The sequence below is a fragment of the Stigmatopora nigra genome, chromosome 2 (genome assembly GCF_051989575.1).
Source record: "Stigmatopora nigra isolate UIUO_SnigA chromosome 2, RoL_Snig_1.1, whole genome shotgun sequence".
Taxonomy (NCBI): domain Eukaryota; kingdom Metazoa; phylum Chordata; class Actinopteri; order Syngnathiformes; family Syngnathidae; genus Stigmatopora; species Stigmatopora nigra.
The window spans coordinates 19,155,001-19,174,046 of record NC_135509.1 but is presented as its reverse complement, the minus strand read 5'-3'; the positions used below and the strand labels follow the sequence as shown (position 1 = coordinate 19,174,046).

The following is a 19,046-nucleotide window of genomic DNA, read 5'->3' as shown; positions in this document are numbered from 1 at the left end:
CTATCTCTTATTGCCCAGGGTCTCTGTGGCGCAATCGGTCAGCGCGCTCGGCTGTTAACCGAGAGGCTGGTGGTTCAAATCCACCCAGAGACGATAACAAGCCTGGCAGTGCACATAGCTGCTTTTGAGGATCTGTATGATCAAACCCTCCTGCAAATACAAGATTATTGGGTGGAGCTTGCACATGTGACTGAGAGTTGGTTCATTGGTTGAAAGCTTCTTGTCCATTGTACACTCCTGTTGACAATGGCTAATCATTTGGGTCCAGCCAGATAAGACTCAATTACCCTGAGAACTTTACAATTGTCTTTGAGGTAGGAGCTTAAAATGCACTCGGAGGTTTTATTTTTAGAGAATTTAGTTGTGTGATTTGATCTTTTTAATTTTAATGTTCCTGCACACTAGTCGGTGCTGTGGCTTAGCTGGTCAAAGTACCTGTCTTGTAATCAGGTGATCCTGGGTTCAACTCCGTGCAGTACCAGATTAGCCCTTCATGCTGCATTGTGTAATAACTAAAACTTTGCTACAGAGACATATCTCTAGCTCTTAGTATTAGTAGTTCCACTTGAACATTACAAGATTGAACCCTAACTTTGCTCTAAAATCAGAAGACATGTCGATGTTACCTTTTTACCACTGTTTTTCAACATCTCACATATACTCCTTTCTTTTTCAAGATCCGGTATTTGAGCAGAATATTTTTTTAAGACATAGGAATTGTATTCCTTTTTTAATATCCCTTTAGCTAGTTGTTGGTTATTTTTTCAGATGGACCTATCTCTTATTGCCCAGGGTCTCTGTGGCGCAATCGGTCAGCGCGCTCGGCTGTTAACCGAGAGGCTGGTGGTTCAAATCCACCCAGAGACGATAACAAGCCTGGCAGAGCACATGGCTGCTTTTGAGGATCTGTGTGATCAAACCCTCCCGCAAATACAAGATTATTGGGTGGAGCTTGCACATATGACTGAGAGTTGGTTCATTGGTTGAAAGCTTCTTGTCCATTGTACACTCCTGTTGACAATGGCTAATCATTTGGGTCCAGCCAGATAAGACTCAATTACCCTGAGAACTTTACAATTGTCTTTGAGGTAGGAGCTTAAAATGCACTTGGAGGTTTTATTTTTAGAGAATTTAGTTGTGTGATTTGATCTTTTTAATTTTAATGTTGCTGCACGCTAGTGGGTGCTGTGGCTTAGCTGGTCAAAGTGCCTGTCTAGTAAACAGGAGATCCTGGGTTCAACTCCCAGCAGTACCTGATTAGCCCTTCATGCTGCACTGTGTAATAACTAAAAGGTTGCTACAGAGACATATCTCTACCTCTTAATATTAGCAGTTCCACTTGAACATTACAAGATTGAACCCTAACTTTGCTCTAAAATCAGAAGACATGTCGATTGTTACCTTTTTACCACTGTCTTTCAACATCTCACATATACTCCTTTCTTTTTCAAGATCCGGTATTTGAGCAGAATATTTTTTTAAGACATAAGAATTGTATTCCTTTTTTAATGTCCCTTTAGCTAGTTGTTGGTTATGTTTTCAGATGGACCTATCGCTTATTGCCCAGGGTCTCTGTGGCGCAATCGGTCAGCGCGCTCGGCTGTTAACCGAGAGGCTGGTGGTTCAAATCCACCCAGAGACGATAACAAGCCTGGCAGAGCACATAGCTCCTTTTGAGGATCTGTGTGATCAAACCCTCCTGCAAATACAAGATTATTGGGTGGAGCTTGCACATGTGACTGAGAGTTGGTTCATTGGTTGAAAGCTTCTTGTCCATTGTACACTCCTGTTGACAATGGCTAATCATTTGGGTCCAGCCAGATAAGACTCAATTACCCTGAGAACTTTACAATTGTCTTTAAGGTAGGAGCTTAAAATGCACTTGGAGGTTTTATTTTTAGAGAATTTAGTTGTGTGATTTGATCTTTTTAATTTTAATGTTCCTGCGCACATGTCGGTGCTGTGGCTTAGCTGGTCAAAGTGCCTGTCTTGTAAACAGGAGATCCTGGGTTCAACTCCCAGCAGTACCTGATTAGCCCTTCATGCTGCACTGTGTAATAACTAAAAGGTTGCTACAGAGACAATTTCTAGCTCTTAATATTAGCAGTTCCACTTGAACATTACAAGATTGAACCCTAACTTTGCTCTAAAATCAGAAGACATGTCGATGTTACCTTTTTACCACTGTCTTTCAACATCTCACATATACTCCTTTCTTTTTCAAGATCCGGTATTTGAGCAGAATATTTTTTTAAGACATAGGAATTGTATTCCTTTTTAATGTCCCTTTAGCTAGTTGTTGGTTATGTTTTCAGATGGACCTATCGCTTATTGCCCAGGGTCTCTGTGGCGCAATCGGTCAGCGCGCTCGGCTGTTAACCGAGAGGCTGGTGGTTCAAATCCACCCAGAGACGATAACAAGCCTGGCAGAGCACATAGCTCCTTTTGAGGATCTGTGTGATCAAACCCCTCCTGCAAATACAAGATTATTGGGTGGAGCTTGCACATGTGACTGAGAGTTGGTTCATTGGTTGAAAGCTTCTTGTCCATTGTACACTCCTGTTGACAATGGCTAATCATTTGGGTCCAGCCAGATAAGACTCAATTACCCTGAGAACTTTACAATTGTCTTTAAGGTAGGAGCTTAAAATGCACTTGGAGCTTTTATTTTTTAGAGAATTTAGTTGTGTGATTTGATCTTTTTAATTTTAATGTTCCTGCACACTAGTGGGTGCTGTGGCTTAGCTGGTCAAAGTGCCTGTCTAGTAAACAGGAGATCCTGGGTTCAACTCCCAGCAGTACCTGATTAGCCCTTCATGCTGCACTGTGTAATAACTAAAAGGTTGCTACAGAGACATATCTCTAGCTCTTAATATTAGCAGTTCCACTTGAACATTACAAGATTGAACCCTAACTTTGCTCTAAAATCAGAAGACATGTCGATGTTACCTTTTTACCACTGTCTTTCAACATCTCACATATACTCCTTTCTTTTTCAAGATCCGGTATTTGAGCAGAATATTTTTGTAAGACATAGGAATTGTATTCCTTTTTTAATGTCCCTTTAGCTAGTTGTTGGTTGTTTTTTCAGATGGACCTATCTCTTATTGCCCAGGGTCTCTGTGGCGCAATCGGTCAGCGCGCTCGGCTGTTAACCGAGAGGCTGGTGGTTCAAATCCACCCAGAGACGATAACAAGCCTGGCAGAGCACATGGCTGCTTTTGAGGATCTGTGTGATCAAACCCTCCCGCAAATACAAGATTATTGGGTGGAGCTTGCACATATGACTGAGAGTTGGTTCATTGGTTGAAAGCTTCTTGTCCATTGTACACTCCTGTTGACAATGGCTAATCATTTGGGTCCAGCCAGATAAGACTCAATTACCCTGAGAACTTTACAATTGTCTTTGAGGTAGGAGCTTAAAATGCACTTGGAGCTTTTATTTTTTAGAGAATTTAGTTGTGTGATTTGATCTTTTTAATTTTAATGTTCCTGCACACTAGTGGGTGCTGTGGCTTAGCTGGTCAAAGTGCCTGTCTAGTAAACAGGAGATCCTGGGTTCAACTCCCAGCAGTACCTGATTAGCCCTTCATGCTGCACTGTGTAATAACTAAAAGGTTGCTACAGAGACATATCTCTAGCTCTTAATATTAGCAGTTCCACTTGAACATTACAAGATTGAACCCTAACTTTGCTCTAAAATCAGAAGACATGTCGATGTTACCTTTTTACCACTGTCTTTCAACATCTCACATATACTCCTTTCTTTTTCAAGATCCGGTATTTGAGCAGAATATTTTTTTAAGACAGGAATTGTATTCCTTTTTAATGTCCCTTTAGCTAGTTGTTGGTTATGTTTTCAGATGGACCTATCGCTTATTGCCCAGGGTCTCTGTGGCGCAATCGGTCAGCGCGCTCGGCTGTTAACCGAGAGGCTGGTGGTTCAAATCCACCCAGAGACGATAACAAGCCTGGCAGAGCACATAGCTCCTTTTGAGGATCTGTGTGATCAAACCCTCCTGCAAATACAAGATTATTGGGTGGAGCTTGCACATGTGACTGAGAGTTGGTTCATTGGTTGAAAGCTTCTTGTCCATTGTACACTCCTGTTGACAATGGCTAATCATTTGGGTCCAGCCAGATAAGACTCAATTACCCTGAGAACTTTACAATTGTCTTTAAGGTAGGAGCTTAAAATGCACTTGGAGGTTTTATTTTTAGAGAATTTAGTTGTGTGATTTGATCTTTTTAATTTTAATGTTCCTGCGCATTTGTCGGTGCTGTGGCTTAGCTGGTCAAAGTGCCTGTCTTGTAAACAGGAGATCCTGGGTTCAACTCCCAGCAGTACCTGATTAGCCCTTCATGCTGCACTGTGTAATAACTAAAAGGTTGTTACAGAGACAATCTCTAGCTCTTAATATTAGCAGTGCCACTTGAACATTACAAGATTGAACCCTAACTTTGCTCTAAAATCAGAAGACATGTCGATGTTACCTTTTTACCACTGTCTTTCAACATCTCACATATACTCCTTTCTTTTTCAAGATCCGGTATTTGAGCAGAATATTTTTTTAAGACAGGAATTGTATTCCTTTTTTAATGTCCCTTTAGCTAGTTGTTGGTTATGTTTTCAGATGGACCTATCTCTTATTGCCCAGGGTCTCTGTGGCGCAATCGGTCAGCGCGCTCGGCTGTCAACAGAGAGGCTGGTGGTTCAAATCCACCCAGAGACGATAACAAGCCTGGCAGTGCACATAGCTGCTGTTGAGGATCTGTATGATCAAACCCTCCTGCAAATACAAGATTATTGGGTGGAGCTTGCACATGTGACTGAGAGTTGGTTCATTGGTTGAAAGCTTCTTGTCCATTGTACACTCCTGTTGACAATGGCTAATCATTTGGGTCCAGCCAGATAAGACTCAATTACCCTGAGAACTTTACAATTGTCTTTGAGGTAGGAGCTTAAAATGCACTCGGAGGTTTTATTTTTAGAGAATTTAGTTGTGTGATTTGATCTTTTTAATTTTAATGTTCCTGCACACTAGTCGGTGCTGTGGCTTAGCTGGTCAAAGTACCTGTCTTGTAATCAGGTGATCCTGGGTTCAACTCCGTGCAGTACCTGATTAGCCCTTCATGCTGCATTGTGTAATAACTAAAAGGTTGCTACAGAGACATATCTCTAGCTCTTAATATTAGTAGTTCCACTTGAACATTACAAGATTGAACCCTAACTTTGCTCTAAAATCAGAAGACATGTCGATGTTACCTTTTTACCACTGTTTTTCAACATCTCACATATACTCCTTTCTTTTTCAAGATCCGGTATTTGAGCAGAATATTTTTTTAAGACATAGGAATTGTATTCCTTTTTTAATGTCCCTTTAGCTAGTTGTTGGTTATTTTTTCAGATGGACCTATCTCTTATTGCCCCGGGTCTCTGTGGCGCAATCGGTCAGCGCGCTCGGCTGTTAACCGAGAGGCTGGTGGTTCAAATCCACCCAGAGACGATAACAAGTCTGGCAGTGCACATAGCTGCTTTTGAGGATCTGTATGATCAAACCCTCCTGCAAATACAAGATTATTGGGTGGAGCTTGCACATGTGACTGAGAGTTGGTTCATTGGTTGAAAGCTTCTTGTCCATTGTACACTCCTGTTGACAATGGCTAATCATTTGGGTCCAGCCAGATAAGACTCAATTACCCTGAGAACTTTACAATTGTCTTTGAGGTAGGAGCTTAAAATGCACTCGGAGGTTTTATTTTTAGAGAATTTAGTTGTGTGATTTGATCTTTTTAATTTTAATGTTCCTGCACACTAGTTGGTGCTGTGGCTTAGCTGGTCAAAGTACCTGTCTTGTAATCAGGTGATCCTGGGTTCAACTCCGTGCAGTACCTGATTAGCCCTTCATGCTGCATTGTGTAATAACTAAAAGGTTGCTACAGAGACATATCTCTAGCTCTTAATATTAGTAGTTCCACTTGAACATTACTAGATTGAACCCTAACTTTGCTCTAAAATCAGAAGACATGTCGATGTTACCTTTTTACCACTGTTTTTCAACATCTCACATATACTCCTTTCTTTTTCAAGATCCGGTATTTGAGCAGAATATTTTTTTAAGACATAGGAATTGTATTCCTTTTTTAATGTCCCTTTAGCTAGTTGTTGGTTATTTTTTCAGATGGACCTATCTCTTATTGCCCCGGGTCTCTGTGGCGCAATCGGTCAGCGCGCTCGGCTGTTAACCGAGAGGCTGGTGGTTCAAATCCACCCAGAGACGATAACAAGCCTGGCAGTGCACATAGCTGCTTTTGAGGATCTGTATGATCAAACCCTCCTGCAAATACAAGATTATTGGGTGGAGCTTGCACATGTGACTGAGAGTTGGTTCATTGGTTGAAAGCTTCTTGTCCATTGTACACTCCTGTTGACAATGGCTAATCATTTGGGTCCAGCCAGATAAGACTCAATTACCCTGAGAACTTTACAATTGTCTTTGAGGTAGGAGCTTAAAATGCACTTGGAGCTTTTATTTTTTAGAGAATTTAGTTGTGTGATTTGATCTTTTTAATTTTAATGTTCCTGCACACTAGTGGGTGCTGTGGCTTAGCTGGTCAAAGTGCCTGTCTAGTAAACAGGAGATCCTGGGTTCAACTCCCAGCAGTACCTGATTAGCCCTTCATGCTGCACTGTGTAATAACTAAAAGGTTGCTACAGAGACATATCTCTAGCTCTTAATATTAGCAGTTCCACTTGAACATTACAAGATTGAACCCTAACTTTGCTCTAAAATCAGAAGACATGTCGATGTTACCTTTTTACCACTGTCTTTCAACATCTCACATATACTCCTTTCTTTTTCAAGATCCGGTATTTGAGCAGAATATTTTTTTAAGACATAGGAATTGTATTCCTTTTTTAATGTCCCTTTAGCTAGTTGTTGGTTATTTTTTCAGATGGACCTATCTCTTATTGCCCCGGGTCTCTGTGGCGCAATCGGTCAGCGCGCTCGGCTGTTAACTGAGAGGCTGGTGGTTCAAATCCACCCAGAGACGATAACAAGCCTGGCAGTGCACATAGCTGCTTTTGAGGATCTGTATGATCAAACCCTCCTGCAAATACAAGATTATTGGGTGGAGCTTGCACATGTGACTGAGAGTTGGTTCATTGGTTGAAAGCTTCTTGTCCATTGTACACTCCTGTTGACAATGGCTAATCATTTGGGTCCAGCCAGATAAGACTCAATTACCCTGAGAACTTTACAATTGTCTTTGAGGTAGGAGCTTAAAATGCACTTGGAGCTTTTATTTTTTAGAGAATTTAGTTGTGTGATTTGATCTTTTTAATTTTAATGTTCCTGCACACTAGTGGGTGCTGTGGCTTAGCTGGTCAAAGTGCCTGTCTAGTAAACAGGAGATCCTGGGTTCAACTCCCAGCAGTACCTGATTAGCCCTTCATGCTGCACTGTGTAATAACTAAAAGGTTGCTACAGAGACATATCTCTAGCTCTTAATATTAGCAGTTCCACTTGAACATTACAAGATTGAACCCTAACTTTGCTCTAAAATCAGAAGACATGTCGATGTTACCTTTTTACCACTGTCTTTCAACATCTCACATATACTCCTTTCTTTTTCAAGATCCGGTATTTGAGCAGAATATTTTTTTAAGACATAGGAATTGTATTCCTTTTTTAATGTCCCTTTAGCTAGTTGTTGGTTGTTTTTTCAGATGGACCTATCTCTTATTGCCCAGGGTCTCTGTGGCGCAATCGGTCAGCGCGCTCGGCTGTTAACCGAGAGGCTGGTGGTTCAAATCCACCCAGAGACGATAACAAGCCTGGTAGAGCACATGGCTGCTTTTGAGGATCTGTGTGATCAAACCCTCCCGCAAATACAAGATTATTGGGTGGAGCTTGCACATATGACTGAGAGTTGGTTCATTGGTTGAAAGCTTCTTGTCCATTGTACACTCCTGTTGACAATGGCTAATCATTTGGGTCCAGCCAGATAAGACTCAATTACCCTGAGAACTTTACAATTGTCTTTGAGGTAGGAGCTTAAAATGCACTCGGAGGTTTTATTTTTAGAGAATTTAGTTGTGTGATTTGATCTTTTTAATTTTAATGTTCCTGCACACTAGTTGGTGCTGTGGCTTAGCTGGTCAAAGTACCTGTCTTGTAATCAGGTGATACTGGGTTCAACTCCGTGCAGTACCTGATTAGCCCTTCATGCTGCATTGTGTAATAACTAAAAGGTTGCTACAGAGACATATCTCTAGCTCTTAATATTAGTAGTTCCACTTGAACATTACAAGATTGAACCCTAACTTTGCTCTAAAATCAGAAGACATGTCGATGTTACCTTTTTACCACTGTCTTTCAACATCTCACATATACTCCTTTCTTTTTCAAGATCCGGTATTTGAGCAGAATATTTTTTTAAGACATAGGAATTGTATTCCTTTTTAATGTCCCTTTAGCTAGTTGTTGGTTATGTTTTCAGATGGACCTATCGCTTATTGCCCAGGGTCTCTGTGGCGCAATCGGTCAGCTCGCTCGGCTGTTAACCGAGAGGCTGGTGGTTCAAATCCACCCAGAGACGATAACAAGCCTGGCAGAGCACATAGCTCCTTTTGAGGATCTGTGTGATCAAACCCTCCTGCAAATACAAGATTATTGGGTGGAGCTTGCACATGTGACTGAGAGTTGGTTCATTGGTTGAAAGCTTCTTGTCCATTGTACACTCCTGTTGACAATGGCTAATCATTTGGGTCCAGCCAGATAAGACTCAATTACCCTGAGAACTTTACAATTGTCTTTAAGGTAGGAGCTTAAAATGCACTTGGAGGTTTTATTTTTAGAGAATTTAGTTGTGTGATTTGATCTTTTTAATTTTAATGTTCCTGCGCACTTGTCGGTGCTGTGGCTTAGCTGGTCAAAGTGCCTGTCTTGTAAACAGGAGATCCTGGGTTCAACTCCCAGCAGTACCTGATTAGCCCTTCATGCTGCACTGTGTAATAACTAAAAGGTTGCTACAGAGACAATTTCTAGCTCTTAATATTAGCAGTTCCACTTGAACATTACAAGATTGAACCCTAACTTTGCTCTAAAATCAGAAGACATGTCGATGTTACCTTTTTACCACTGTCTTTCAACATCTCACATATACTCCTTTCTTTTTCAAGATCCGGTATTTGAGCAGAATATTTTTTTAAGACATAGGAATTGTATTCCTTTTTAATGTCCCTTTAGCTAGTTGTTGGTTATGTTTTCAGATGGACCTATCGCTTATTGCCCAGGGTCTCTGTGGCGCAATCGGTCAGCGCGCTCGGCTGTTAACCGAGAGGCTGGTGGTTCAAATCCACCCAGAGACGATAACAAGCCTGGCAGAGCACATAGCTCCTTTTGAGGATCTGTGTGATCAAACCCCTCCTGCAAATACAAGATTATTGGGTGGAGCTTGCACATGTGACTGAGAGTTGGTTCATTGGTTGAAAGCTTCTTGTCCATTGTACACTCCTGTTGACAATGGCTAATCATTTGGGTCCAGCCAGATAAGACTCAATTACCCTGAGAACTTTACAATTGTCTTTAAGGTAGGAGCTTAAAATGCACTTGGAGCTTTTATTTTTTAGAGAATTTAGTTGTGTGATTTGATCTTTTTAATTTTAATGTTCCTGCACACTAGTGGGTGCTGTGGCTTAGCTGGTCAAAGTGCCTGTCTAGTAAACAGGAGATCCTGGGTTCAACTCCCAGCAGTACCTGATTAGCCCTTAATGCTGCACTGTGTAATAACTAAAAGGTTGCTACAGAGACATATCTCTAGCTCTTAATATTAGCAGTTCCACTTGAACATTACAAGATTGAACCCTAACTTTGCTCTAAAATCAGAAGACATGTCGATGTTACCTTTTTACCACTGTCTTTCAACATCTCACATATACTCCTTTCTTTTTCAAGATCCGGTATTTGAGCAGAATATTTTTGTAAGACATAGGAATTGTATTCCTTTTTTAATGTCCCTTTAGCTAGTTGTTGGTTGTTTTTTCAGATGGACCTATCTCTTATTGCCCAGGGTCTCTGTGGCGCAATCGGTCAGCGCGCTCGGCTGTTAACCGAGAGGCTGGTGGTTCAAATCCACCCAGAGATGATAACAAGCCTGGCAGAGCACATGGCTGCTTTTGAGGATCTGTGTGATCAAACCCTCCCGCAAATACAAGATTATTGGGTGGAGCTTGCACATATGACTGAGAGTTGGTTCATTGGTTGAAAGCTTCTTGTCCATTGTACACTCCTGTTGACAATGGCTAATCATTTGGGTCCAGCCAGATAAGACTCAATTACCCTGAGAACTTTACAATTGTCTTTGAGGTAGGAGCTTAAAATGCACTTGGAGCTTTTATTTTTTAGAGAATTTAGTTGTGTGATTTGATCTTTTTAATTTTAATGTTCCTGCACACTAGTGGGTGCTGTGGCTTAGCTGGTCAAAGTGCCTGTCTAGTAAACAGGAGATCCTGGGTTCAACTCCCAGCAGTACCTGATTAGCCCTTCATGCTGCACTGTGTAATAACTAAAAGGTTGCTACAGAGACATATCTCTAGCTCTTAATATTAGCAGTTCCACTTGAACATTACAAGATTGAACCCTAACTTTGCTCTAAAATCAGAAGACATGTCGATGTTACCTTTTTACCACTGTCTTTCAACATCTCACATATACTCCTTTCTTTTTCAAGATCCGGTATTTGAGCAGAATATTTTTTTAAGACATAGGAATTGTATTCCTTTTTAATGTCCCTTTAGCTAGTTGTTGGTTATGTTTTCAGATGGACCTATCGCTTATTGCCCAGGGTCTCTGTGGCGCAATCGGTCAGCGCGCTCGGCTGTTAACCGAGAGGCTGGTGGTTCAAATCCACCCAGAGACGATAACAAGCCTGGCAGAGCACATAGCTCCTTTTGAGGATCTGTGTGATCAAACCCTCCTGCAAATACAAGATTATTGGGTGGAGCTTGCACATGTGACTGAGAGTTGGTTCATTGGTTGAAAGCTTCTTGTCCATTGTACACTCCTGTTGACAATGGCTAATCATTTGGGTCCAGCCAGATAAGACTCAATTACCCTGAGAACTTTACAATTGTCTTTAAGGTAGGAGCTTAAAATGCACTTGGAGGTTTTATTTTTAGAGAATTTAGTTGTGTGATTTGATCTTTTTAATTTTAATGTTCCTGCGCATTTGTCGGTGCTGTGGCTTAGCTGGTCAAAGTGCCTGTCTTGTAAACAGGAGATCCTGGGTTCAACTCCCAGCAGTACCTGATTAGCCCTTCATGCTGCACTGTGTAATAACTAAAAGGTTGTTACAGAGACAATCTCTAGCTCTTAATATTAGCAGTGCCACTTGAACATTACAAGATTGAACCCTAACTTTGCTCTAAAATCAGAAGACATGTCGATGTTACCTTTTTACCACTGTCTTTCAACATCTCACATATACTCCTTTCTTTTTCAAGATCCGGTATTTGAGCAGAATATTTTTTTAAGACAGGAATTGTATTCCTTTTTTAATGTCCCTTTAGCTAGTTGTTGGTTATGTTTTCAGATGGACCTATCTCTTATTGCCCAGGGTCTCTGTGGCGCAATCGGTCAGCGCGCTCGGCTGTTAACCGAGAGGCTGGTGGTTCAAATCCACCCAGAGACGATAACAAGCCTGGCAGTGCACATAGCTGCTTTTGAGGATCTGTATGATCAAACCCTCCTGCAAATACAAGATTATTGGGTGGAGCTTGCACATGTGACTGAGAGTTGGTTCATTGGTTGAAAGCTTCTTGTCCATTGTACACTCCTGTTGACAATGGCTAATCATTTGGGTCCAGCCAGATAAGACTCAATTACCCTGAGAACTTTACAATTGTCTTTGAGGTAGGAGCTTAAAATGCACTCGGAGGTTTTATTTTTAGAGAATTTAGTTGTGTGATTTGATCTTTTTAATTTTAATGTTCCTGCACACTAGTCGGTGCTGTGGCTTAGCTGGTCAAAGTACCTGTCTTGTAATCAGGTGATCCTGGGTTCAACTCCGTGCAGTACCTGATTAGCCCTTCATGCTGCATTGTGTAATAACTAAAAGGTTGCTACAGAGACATATCTCTAGCTCTTAATATTAGTAGTTCCACTTGAACATTACAAGATTGAACCCTAACTTTGCTCTAAAATCAGAAGACATGTCGATGTTACCTTTTTACCACTGTTTTTCAACATCTCACATATACTCCTTTCTTTTTCAAGATCCGGTATTTGAGCAGAATATTTTTTTAAGACATAGGAATTGTATTCCTTTTTTAATGTCCCTTTAGCTAGTTGTTGGTTATTTTTTCAGATGGACCTATCTCTTATTGCCCCGGGTCTCTGTGGCGCAATCGGTCAGCGCGCTCGGCTGTTAACCGAGAGGCTGGTGGTTCAAATCCACCCAGAGACGATAACAAGCCTGGCAGTGCACATAGCTGCTTTTGAGGATCTGTATGATCAAACCCTCCTGCAAATACAAGATTATTGGGTGGAGCTTGCACATGTGACTGAGAGTTGGTTCATTGGTTGAAAGCTTCTTGTCCATTGTACACTCCTGTTGACAATGGCTAATCATTTGGGTCCAGCCAGATAAGACTCAATTACCCTGAGAACTTTACAATTGTCTTTGAGGTAGGAGCTTAAAATGCACTCGGAGGTTTTATTTTTAGAGAATTTAGTTGTGTGATTTGATCTTTTTAATTTTAATGTTCCTGCACACTAGTTGGTGCTGTGGCTTAGCTGGTCAAAGTACCTGTTTTGTAATCAGGTGATCCTGGGTTCAACTCCGTGCAGTACCTGATTAGCCCTTCATGCTGCATTGTGTAATAACAAAAAGGTTGCTACAGAGACATATCTCTAGCTCTTAATATTAGTAGTTCCACTTGAACATTACAAGATTGAACCCTAACTTTGCTCTAAAATCAGAAGACATGTCGATGTTACCTTTTTACCACTGTTTTTCAACATCTCACATATACTCCTTTCTTTTTCAAGATCCGGTATTTGAGCAGAATATTTTTTTAAGACATAGGAATTGTATTCCTTTTTTAATGTCCCTTTAGCTAGTTGTTGGTTATTTTTTCAGATGGACCTATCTCTTATTGCCCCGGGTCTCTGTGGCGCAATCGGTCAGCGCGCTCGGCTGTTAACCGAGAGGCTGGTGGTTCAAATCCACCCAGAGACGATAACAAGCCTGGCAGTGCACATAGCTGCTTTTGAGGATCTGTATGATCAAACCCTCCTGCAAATACAAGATTATTGGGTGGAGCTTGCACATGTGACTGAGAGTTGGTTCATTGGTTGAAAGCTTCTTGTCCATTGTACACTCCTGTTGACAATGGCTAATCATTTGGGTCCAGCCAGATAAGACTCAATTACCCTGAGAACTTTACAATTGTCTTTGAGGTAGGAGCTTAAAATGCACTTGGAGCTTTTATTTTTTAGAGAATTTAGTTGTGTGATTTGATCTTTTTAATTTTAATGTTCCTGCACACTAGTGGGTGCTGTGGCTTAGCTGGTCAAAGTGCCTGTCTAGTAAACAGGAGATCCTGGGTTCAACTCCCAGCAGTACCTGATTAGCCCTTCATGCTGCACTGTGTAATAACTAAAAGGTTGCTACAGAGACATATCTCTAGCTCTTAATATTAGCAGTTCCACTTGAACATTACAAGATTGAACCCTAACTTTGCTCTAAAATCAGAAGACATGTCGATGTTACCTTTTTACCACTGTCTTTCAACATCTCACATATACTCCTTTCTTTTTCAAGATCCGGTATTTGAGCAGAATATTTTTTTAAGACATAGGAATTGTATTCCTTTTTTAATGTCCCTTTAGCTAGTTGTTGGTTATGTTTTCAGATGGACCTATCTCTTATTGCCCAGGATCTCTGTGGCGCAATCGGTCAGCGCGCTCGGCTGTTAACCGAGAGGCTGGTGGTTCAAATCCACCCAGAGACGATAACAAGCCTGGCAGAGCAGATGGCTGCTTTTGCGGATCTGTGTGATCAAACCCTCCCGCAAATACAAGATTATTGGGTGGAGCTTGAACATATGACTGAGAGTTGGTTCATTGGTTGAAAGCTTCTTGTCCATTGTACACTCCTGTTGACAATGGCTAATCATTTGGGTCCAGCCAGATAAGACTCAATTACCCTGAGAACTTTACAATTGTCTTTGAGGTAGGAGCTTAAAATGCACTTGGAGCTTTTATTTTTTAGAGAATTTAGTTGTGTGATTTGATCTTTTTAATTTTAATGTTCCTGCACACTAGTTGGTGCTGTGGCTTAGCTGGTCAAAGTGCCTGGCCAGTAAACAGTAGATCCTGGGTTCCATTCCCAGCAGTACCTGATTAGCCCTTCATGCTGCACTGTGTAATAACAAAAAGGTTGCTACAGAGACATATCTCTAGCTCTTAATATTAGTAGTTCCACTTGAACATTACACATAGCTGCTTTTGAGGGTCTGTGTGATCAAACCCTCCTGCAAATACAAGATTATTGGGTGGAGCTTGCACATGTGACTGAGAGTTGGTTCATTGGTTGAAAGCTTCTTGTCCATTGTACACTCCTGTTGACAATGGCTAATCATTTGGGTCCAGCCAGATAAGACTCAATTACCCTGAGAACTTTACAGTTGACTTTGAAGTAGGAGGTTAAAACCTGGAGGTTATATCTATAGAGAATTTAGTTATGTAATTTGATCTTTTTGATATTAATTTTTCATTAGGTATGTTATTGGTGTGGCTTAGCTGGTCTGGTAGTTTGATTTGATCTTTTTGATTTTAATGTTCCTTAGGAATTGTTTGCTTTAAAAACACAAGTCAAACGGATGGAGATTCTGTGTATTACTGAGATATGGTTCTTTTGTTTGAAATCTCCCTTAATTGAGAGTTGCTTCTCCAGCTTACCCAGGTCTTGACAATGGCCAGTTGTTTGGGTCCACCCAGATAGGAGATTCAATTGCTCTGAAAACTTTACAGTTGACTGTGAGGTAGAAGTTTAAAATGCACCTGAAGGTTTTTTTTTAGATAATAAAGATGTTTGATTTGACCTTTTTGATTTTAAATTTCCAGAAGGATTTGGATACCCATCGTTTCCAAATGTAAGAGTTGGTTCATTGTTCAAAACCTCCCATAATTGGGAGTTACTTGTCCAATATATTCAGCTATTGACAATGTTGTATAAGAGGCATTTCTCTAGCTCTCAATAAAAGTAATTCCATTTCACCTATACAAGATTTAACCCTGACTTTCCTCTGAAACTACAAGACATGTGAATGCTAATTTTGCATCACTGAATTTCAACATCTCACATGTATTTCTGTCTATTTCGGGATCCGGTGTTAAACTTTAAGCTTCACCTACGCCGGCTGTATAGGCAAATGTGCAGACATTTTTACATAGGTTGCTTGTGAATTGACACTTCTTGCTGCTCCAGTGTCAAGTGCCACCCTATCAATAGTGAATGTGGCCATGTATAGCTCATCATTATCACTACTGAATGTCATGATGGCAAACTCTTCTTGTTCTGTCTCTACATTTGCAGTCAAATATTTTGTGTCTTTGCTCGGAAATTTCCTGCTCGGAGGTGCATATTGGAACTTCTGTGTTTTTGTGCAACATGCCTTTCTCAGGTGTCCTATTTTCCCACAGTTGTGACACTGAGTCTTTGAAATAACATTCATTGTGTTAGACGTTAAGTTTTAGCATCTTGGTTGCCATTGGAGAGCGTGTCAGAAGAGAGCAGGAACTACAACAACTTCAACACCTGCCTCGCGTGCAACTACCAGCTGCTATGCAGCTGCAAAGTCTCCAGTCCCCCCCTCTCCTACAAGGAAGGGGGTCAAGCTTCTACCTTGTGTGTTTTTTTGTGTCTCTAACTGAGGACCAACATACTCCGGCTTGTTTGGTCCGTATACTATTAATCAGAGCCGGAATCCATCCTAATCCTGGACCAATCCCTGGACCATTAACCTACGTCTGTCCTGTTTGTCAAAAAAGAGTTTATAATCATACTAAGTCGGTAAGATGCAGCAATTGCCTCGGCTGGTGCCATCTGCGTCAGAAGAACAACTGCAGCAACCTCAAGTCAGAGAAGGAATACTCAGTCAATTTTACTTGTCTGATCTGTATTAGTCACAAGAATAACCAAAGTCTTCCAAGCCAATCAAGCCAATCAAGCCAATCAAGCCAATCAAGCCAATCTAGCCAATCTAGCCAATCTAGCCAATCAAGCCAATCAAGTCAACCAAGTCAACCACCCCAGTCCTCACCCTCAGACCAAGACCAAAGAAAATTTAACTTGAAAATTCTACAATTTAACTGCAATGGAATAAAAAACAAGATTTCAGAAATCATCCATTGGATGGATGAACAAAAGGTGAAAATTGCTGCCCTCCAGGAAACAAAACTAATGCCAAACCAAAAGGACCCAAATACGGCCGATTTTACCCTTATAAGAGAAGACAGGTCAAAAGACAAAGGTGGAGGCCTGGCATTCCTTGTCCACAAGGCCATCCATTTCCAGCAAATACATGACCTGCCAAAGGACAATCACCTGGAAAGCCAGGGCATCAAGGTCGACAACATCAACATCATCAATCTGTACATCCCTCCCACTAGCAGCTGCGGCACAGGCTACTCTGCATCTATCCTTCCTTTCCTCCAGATGAAAGATACCCTAATCCTAGGAGACCTGAACGCTCACGACACACTCTGGCATTCACAACTAAGTAATGACAGAGGCAGAGACATTGCTGACGAAATAGGAAATGCAGATTTTGGAACTATTAACGAAGACAACCCAACAAGACTACCAACAAACGGACAACCATCATCACCAGACATATCCTTAGCAAGCCTATCCCTGATGTCCTACACCTCCTGGGAGGTGAAAACCAACCTTGGTTCCGACCACCTTCCCATCATAATCAAGATAGAAACTGACATCGGACCAACAGCCAGCGAAAATAGGATTTTCATCAACTTTCGTAAAGCTAACTGGCAAGACTTTCAGACTGAAACAGAAAACAAATTCTCCAGACTTCCAGGCCCAACAGATGTCTACAGGGGTGAACAACATTTTAGGAAAATTATAAATAAGATAGCCAACAAAACCATTCCAGCAGGAAGAATAAAAACGATACTACCCGAGGTACCAACAGAAGCAATAGACAAGATAAAAACAAGAGACGAATTAAGACAAACTGACCCTGACTCGCAACGTATAACAGAACTAAATAGAGAGATAGAATCAATTATAAACAAACATAGGAGAGAGAAATGGAAAGAAACAATTGAAGACAAAAAATCGGACACAACCAAACTATTCCGACTGATAAAACATTTAAATGGCGGCAAACAAGCAAGCAACAACGAAGCAATAAAATTTAAAGGTAAATACATAACAACTCCAAAGAAAATAGCGGACAAATTCAACAAACAATATTCATCAGTAATACCCCACAAGACAACAAGAACAGCAAGACGAGTTACAAAAGACCTGAAGAAAAACAACAACAACATAGAACCAATTACTATAAGCCAGACAAAGGAAGCAATAAAGAAAGCCAAGGCTTCGAAAGCCTTAGGCCCAGACAAAATATCTACTCTTCACCTTAAACATTTAGGCGACAAAGGACTACAATACTTAACCGACATTTTTAACCTGTCCCTGAAAACAAGTTCGATTCCTGCAATCTGGAAGTCCTCAATCATTATTCCTCTCTCAAACCTGGTAAACCTGCAAATGAATCCTCATCATACCGTCCCGTCTCTCTTCTATGTCCCAGCATAAAGATCCTAGAACGAGTTATTCTACCAACCCTCACAGAACATCTACCAGTCCCTGACATCCAGCATGGCTTCAGGTCAAACCACTCCACTGTCACAGCTCTGCACGAGTTCACAGAATCAGTGGCAGGCGGCTTCAATGAGAATAAACCGGCAAACCGTACCCTGCTAGTCCAAATCGACCTTAGCAAGGCATTTGATATGGTCTCTCATGAAAAGCTACTCAAAGACCTGAATTTGACCACCCTACCGAGCTGTATAAAGAGATGGCTCAACTGCTACCTGTCAGGAAGACAATCAAGAGTAAATTTCAGGAATGCTACATCCAGCTCGCGCAATGTCAGGACAGGGGTGCCGCAAGGAGCGGTTACCTCACCAATACTATTCAACTTCTACCTCTATAACCTTCCTGCAATACCTGAAGATGTCTTTCTAATACAATATGCGGACGATATTTCAATCTTCGTTAAAGGTACGAACGTCGAATCTCTCTCTGCCAAAGCCAACAACTTCTTAGAGAAGCTGGCAGATTTTTTAGAAGAACGACAGCTGGTTGTGTCCCCGGAGAAATCCACGGTGACCTGGTTTACCCCAGCCACTGCTGAAGCTAACCTCCATCCCAAGATCACCATCAATGGGGTACCAGTAAAACTGGAAAAAACGCCAAAACTACTTGGCGTCACATTTGACACTATGTTTTGTTTTGGCCCGCACATCAAGCAGACAGTTGCAAAGGCAAAGAAAAAGCTGAACCTACTTAAATCACTAGCAGGCTCCAGCTGGGGTTGTGAAAAAGAAACACTACTCCTAACATACAAATCTATCGTCCGCTCTGTCCTTGAATATGCGAGCCCAGTATGGTCGCCAATAATTAAAGACACACACTGGAACCGGCTTCAATCAATTCAAAACCAAGCACTCAGGATAGCATCCAAATGTCTCTCTATGTCAGCCATAGACCACCTGCATGCTGAGTGTGCGGTTATGCCTCTGAAGGAGCACTGTGAAATGATCGGAAAGCAGTACCTGGCGGCATGCCATCTTGAAGGCCATCCAGGTCGCAGACTTCTTCAAGCAAACCAGAAACCAAGAAAGATGAAAAAGACCATCATCACACAGCATGGCAAGGAAATAGAAAAAGAATACGACAAGCCAAATCCTACCAAAGAAGATTACAAACAATGCGTCAAATCC

At 41.3% G+C, this 19,046-nt stretch overlaps 30 non-coding genes across 30 annotated transcripts; all 30 read left to right on the top strand.

The window, feature by feature from the left end:
- The first annotated feature begins 19 nt into the window (after positions 1 to 19).
- trnan-guu (transfer RNA asparagine (anticodon GUU)) lies at positions 20 to 93 on the top strand. The gene has a single exon. It is a non-coding gene; the product is annotated as a tRNA-Asn (tRNA).
- A 700-nt stretch (positions 94 to 793) lies between these two features.
- trnan-guu (transfer RNA asparagine (anticodon GUU)) lies at positions 794 to 867 on the top strand. The gene has a single exon. It is a non-coding gene; the product is annotated as a tRNA-Asn (tRNA).
- A 314-nt stretch (positions 868 to 1,181) lies between these two features.
- On the top strand, positions 1,182 to 1,255 carry trnat-agu (transfer RNA threonine (anticodon AGU)). Its single transcript has one exon. It is a non-coding gene; the product is annotated as a tRNA-Thr (tRNA).
- Positions 1,256 to 1,568: 313 nt separating this feature from the next.
- On the top strand, positions 1,569 to 1,642 carry trnan-guu (transfer RNA asparagine (anticodon GUU)). The gene has a single exon. It is a non-coding gene; the product is annotated as a tRNA-Asn (tRNA).
- A 314-nt stretch (positions 1,643 to 1,956) lies between these two features.
- On the top strand, positions 1,957 to 2,030 carry trnat-ugu (transfer RNA threonine (anticodon UGU)). Its single transcript has one exon. It is a non-coding gene; the product is annotated as a tRNA-Thr (tRNA).
- A 310-nt stretch (positions 2,031 to 2,340) lies between these two features.
- trnan-guu (transfer RNA asparagine (anticodon GUU)) lies at positions 2,341 to 2,414 on the top strand. The gene has a single exon. It is a non-coding gene; the product is annotated as a tRNA-Asn (tRNA).
- A 316-nt stretch (positions 2,415 to 2,730) lies between these two features.
- On the top strand, positions 2,731 to 2,804 carry trnat-agu (transfer RNA threonine (anticodon AGU)). Its single transcript has one exon. It is a non-coding gene; the product is annotated as a tRNA-Thr (tRNA).
- Positions 2,805 to 3,116: 312 nt separating this feature from the next.
- On the top strand, positions 3,117 to 3,190 carry trnan-guu (transfer RNA asparagine (anticodon GUU)). Its single transcript has one exon. It is a non-coding gene; the product is annotated as a tRNA-Asn (tRNA).
- Positions 3,191 to 3,505: 315 nt separating this feature from the next.
- On the top strand, positions 3,506 to 3,579 carry trnat-agu (transfer RNA threonine (anticodon AGU)). The gene has a single exon. It is a non-coding gene; the product is annotated as a tRNA-Thr (tRNA).
- A 309-nt stretch (positions 3,580 to 3,888) lies between these two features.
- Positions 3,889 to 3,962, top strand: trnan-guu (transfer RNA asparagine (anticodon GUU)). Its single transcript has one exon. It is a non-coding gene; the product is annotated as a tRNA-Asn (tRNA).
- A 314-nt stretch (positions 3,963 to 4,276) lies between these two features.
- Positions 4,277 to 4,350, top strand: trnat-ugu (transfer RNA threonine (anticodon UGU)). Its single transcript has one exon. It is a non-coding gene; the product is annotated as a tRNA-Thr (tRNA).
- A 309-nt stretch (positions 4,351 to 4,659) lies between these two features.
- On the top strand, positions 4,660 to 4,733 carry trnad-guc (transfer RNA aspartic acid (anticodon GUC)). The gene has a single exon. It is a non-coding gene; the product is annotated as a tRNA-Asp (tRNA).
- A 700-nt stretch (positions 4,734 to 5,433) lies between these two features.
- trnan-guu (transfer RNA asparagine (anticodon GUU)) lies at positions 5,434 to 5,507 on the top strand. Its single transcript has one exon. It is a non-coding gene; the product is annotated as a tRNA-Asn (tRNA).
- Positions 5,508 to 6,207: 700 nt separating this feature from the next.
- Positions 6,208 to 6,281, top strand: trnan-guu (transfer RNA asparagine (anticodon GUU)). The gene has a single exon. It is a non-coding gene; the product is annotated as a tRNA-Asn (tRNA).
- Positions 6,282 to 6,596: 315 nt separating this feature from the next.
- On the top strand, positions 6,597 to 6,670 carry trnat-agu (transfer RNA threonine (anticodon AGU)). Its single transcript has one exon. It is a non-coding gene; the product is annotated as a tRNA-Thr (tRNA).
- A 312-nt stretch (positions 6,671 to 6,982) lies between these two features.
- On the top strand, positions 6,983 to 7,056 carry trnan-guu (transfer RNA asparagine (anticodon GUU)). Its single transcript has one exon. It is a non-coding gene; the product is annotated as a tRNA-Asn (tRNA).
- Positions 7,057 to 7,371: 315 nt separating this feature from the next.
- Positions 7,372 to 7,445, top strand: trnat-agu (transfer RNA threonine (anticodon AGU)). Its single transcript has one exon. It is a non-coding gene; the product is annotated as a tRNA-Thr (tRNA).
- A 312-nt stretch (positions 7,446 to 7,757) lies between these two features.
- trnan-guu (transfer RNA asparagine (anticodon GUU)) lies at positions 7,758 to 7,831 on the top strand. Its single transcript has one exon. It is a non-coding gene; the product is annotated as a tRNA-Asn (tRNA).
- A 1,087-nt stretch (positions 7,832 to 8,918) lies between these two features.
- trnat-ugu (transfer RNA threonine (anticodon UGU)) lies at positions 8,919 to 8,992 on the top strand. Its single transcript has one exon. It is a non-coding gene; the product is annotated as a tRNA-Thr (tRNA).
- A 310-nt stretch (positions 8,993 to 9,302) lies between these two features.
- Positions 9,303 to 9,376, top strand: trnan-guu (transfer RNA asparagine (anticodon GUU)). Its single transcript has one exon. It is a non-coding gene; the product is annotated as a tRNA-Asn (tRNA).
- Positions 9,377 to 9,692: 316 nt separating this feature from the next.
- Positions 9,693 to 9,766, top strand: trnat-agu (transfer RNA threonine (anticodon AGU)). Its single transcript has one exon. It is a non-coding gene; the product is annotated as a tRNA-Thr (tRNA).
- A 312-nt stretch (positions 9,767 to 10,078) lies between these two features.
- Positions 10,079 to 10,152, top strand: trnan-guu (transfer RNA asparagine (anticodon GUU)). Its single transcript has one exon. It is a non-coding gene; the product is annotated as a tRNA-Asn (tRNA).
- A 315-nt stretch (positions 10,153 to 10,467) lies between these two features.
- Positions 10,468 to 10,541, top strand: trnat-agu (transfer RNA threonine (anticodon AGU)). The gene has a single exon. It is a non-coding gene; the product is annotated as a tRNA-Thr (tRNA).
- A 311-nt stretch (positions 10,542 to 10,852) lies between these two features.
- trnan-guu (transfer RNA asparagine (anticodon GUU)) lies at positions 10,853 to 10,926 on the top strand. The gene has a single exon. It is a non-coding gene; the product is annotated as a tRNA-Asn (tRNA).
- A 314-nt stretch (positions 10,927 to 11,240) lies between these two features.
- trnat-ugu (transfer RNA threonine (anticodon UGU)) lies at positions 11,241 to 11,314 on the top strand. Its single transcript has one exon. It is a non-coding gene; the product is annotated as a tRNA-Thr (tRNA).
- A 309-nt stretch (positions 11,315 to 11,623) lies between these two features.
- trnan-guu (transfer RNA asparagine (anticodon GUU)) lies at positions 11,624 to 11,697 on the top strand. Its single transcript has one exon. It is a non-coding gene; the product is annotated as a tRNA-Asn (tRNA).
- A 700-nt stretch (positions 11,698 to 12,397) lies between these two features.
- trnan-guu (transfer RNA asparagine (anticodon GUU)) lies at positions 12,398 to 12,471 on the top strand. Its single transcript has one exon. It is a non-coding gene; the product is annotated as a tRNA-Asn (tRNA).
- Positions 12,472 to 13,171: 700 nt separating this feature from the next.
- On the top strand, positions 13,172 to 13,245 carry trnan-guu (transfer RNA asparagine (anticodon GUU)). The gene has a single exon. It is a non-coding gene; the product is annotated as a tRNA-Asn (tRNA).
- Positions 13,246 to 13,560: 315 nt separating this feature from the next.
- Positions 13,561 to 13,634, top strand: trnat-agu (transfer RNA threonine (anticodon AGU)). Its single transcript has one exon. It is a non-coding gene; the product is annotated as a tRNA-Thr (tRNA).
- A 312-nt stretch (positions 13,635 to 13,946) lies between these two features.
- Positions 13,947 to 14,020, top strand: trnan-guu (transfer RNA asparagine (anticodon GUU)). The gene has a single exon. It is a non-coding gene; the product is annotated as a tRNA-Asn (tRNA).
- Positions 14,021 to 19,046: the final 5,026 nt, after the last annotated feature.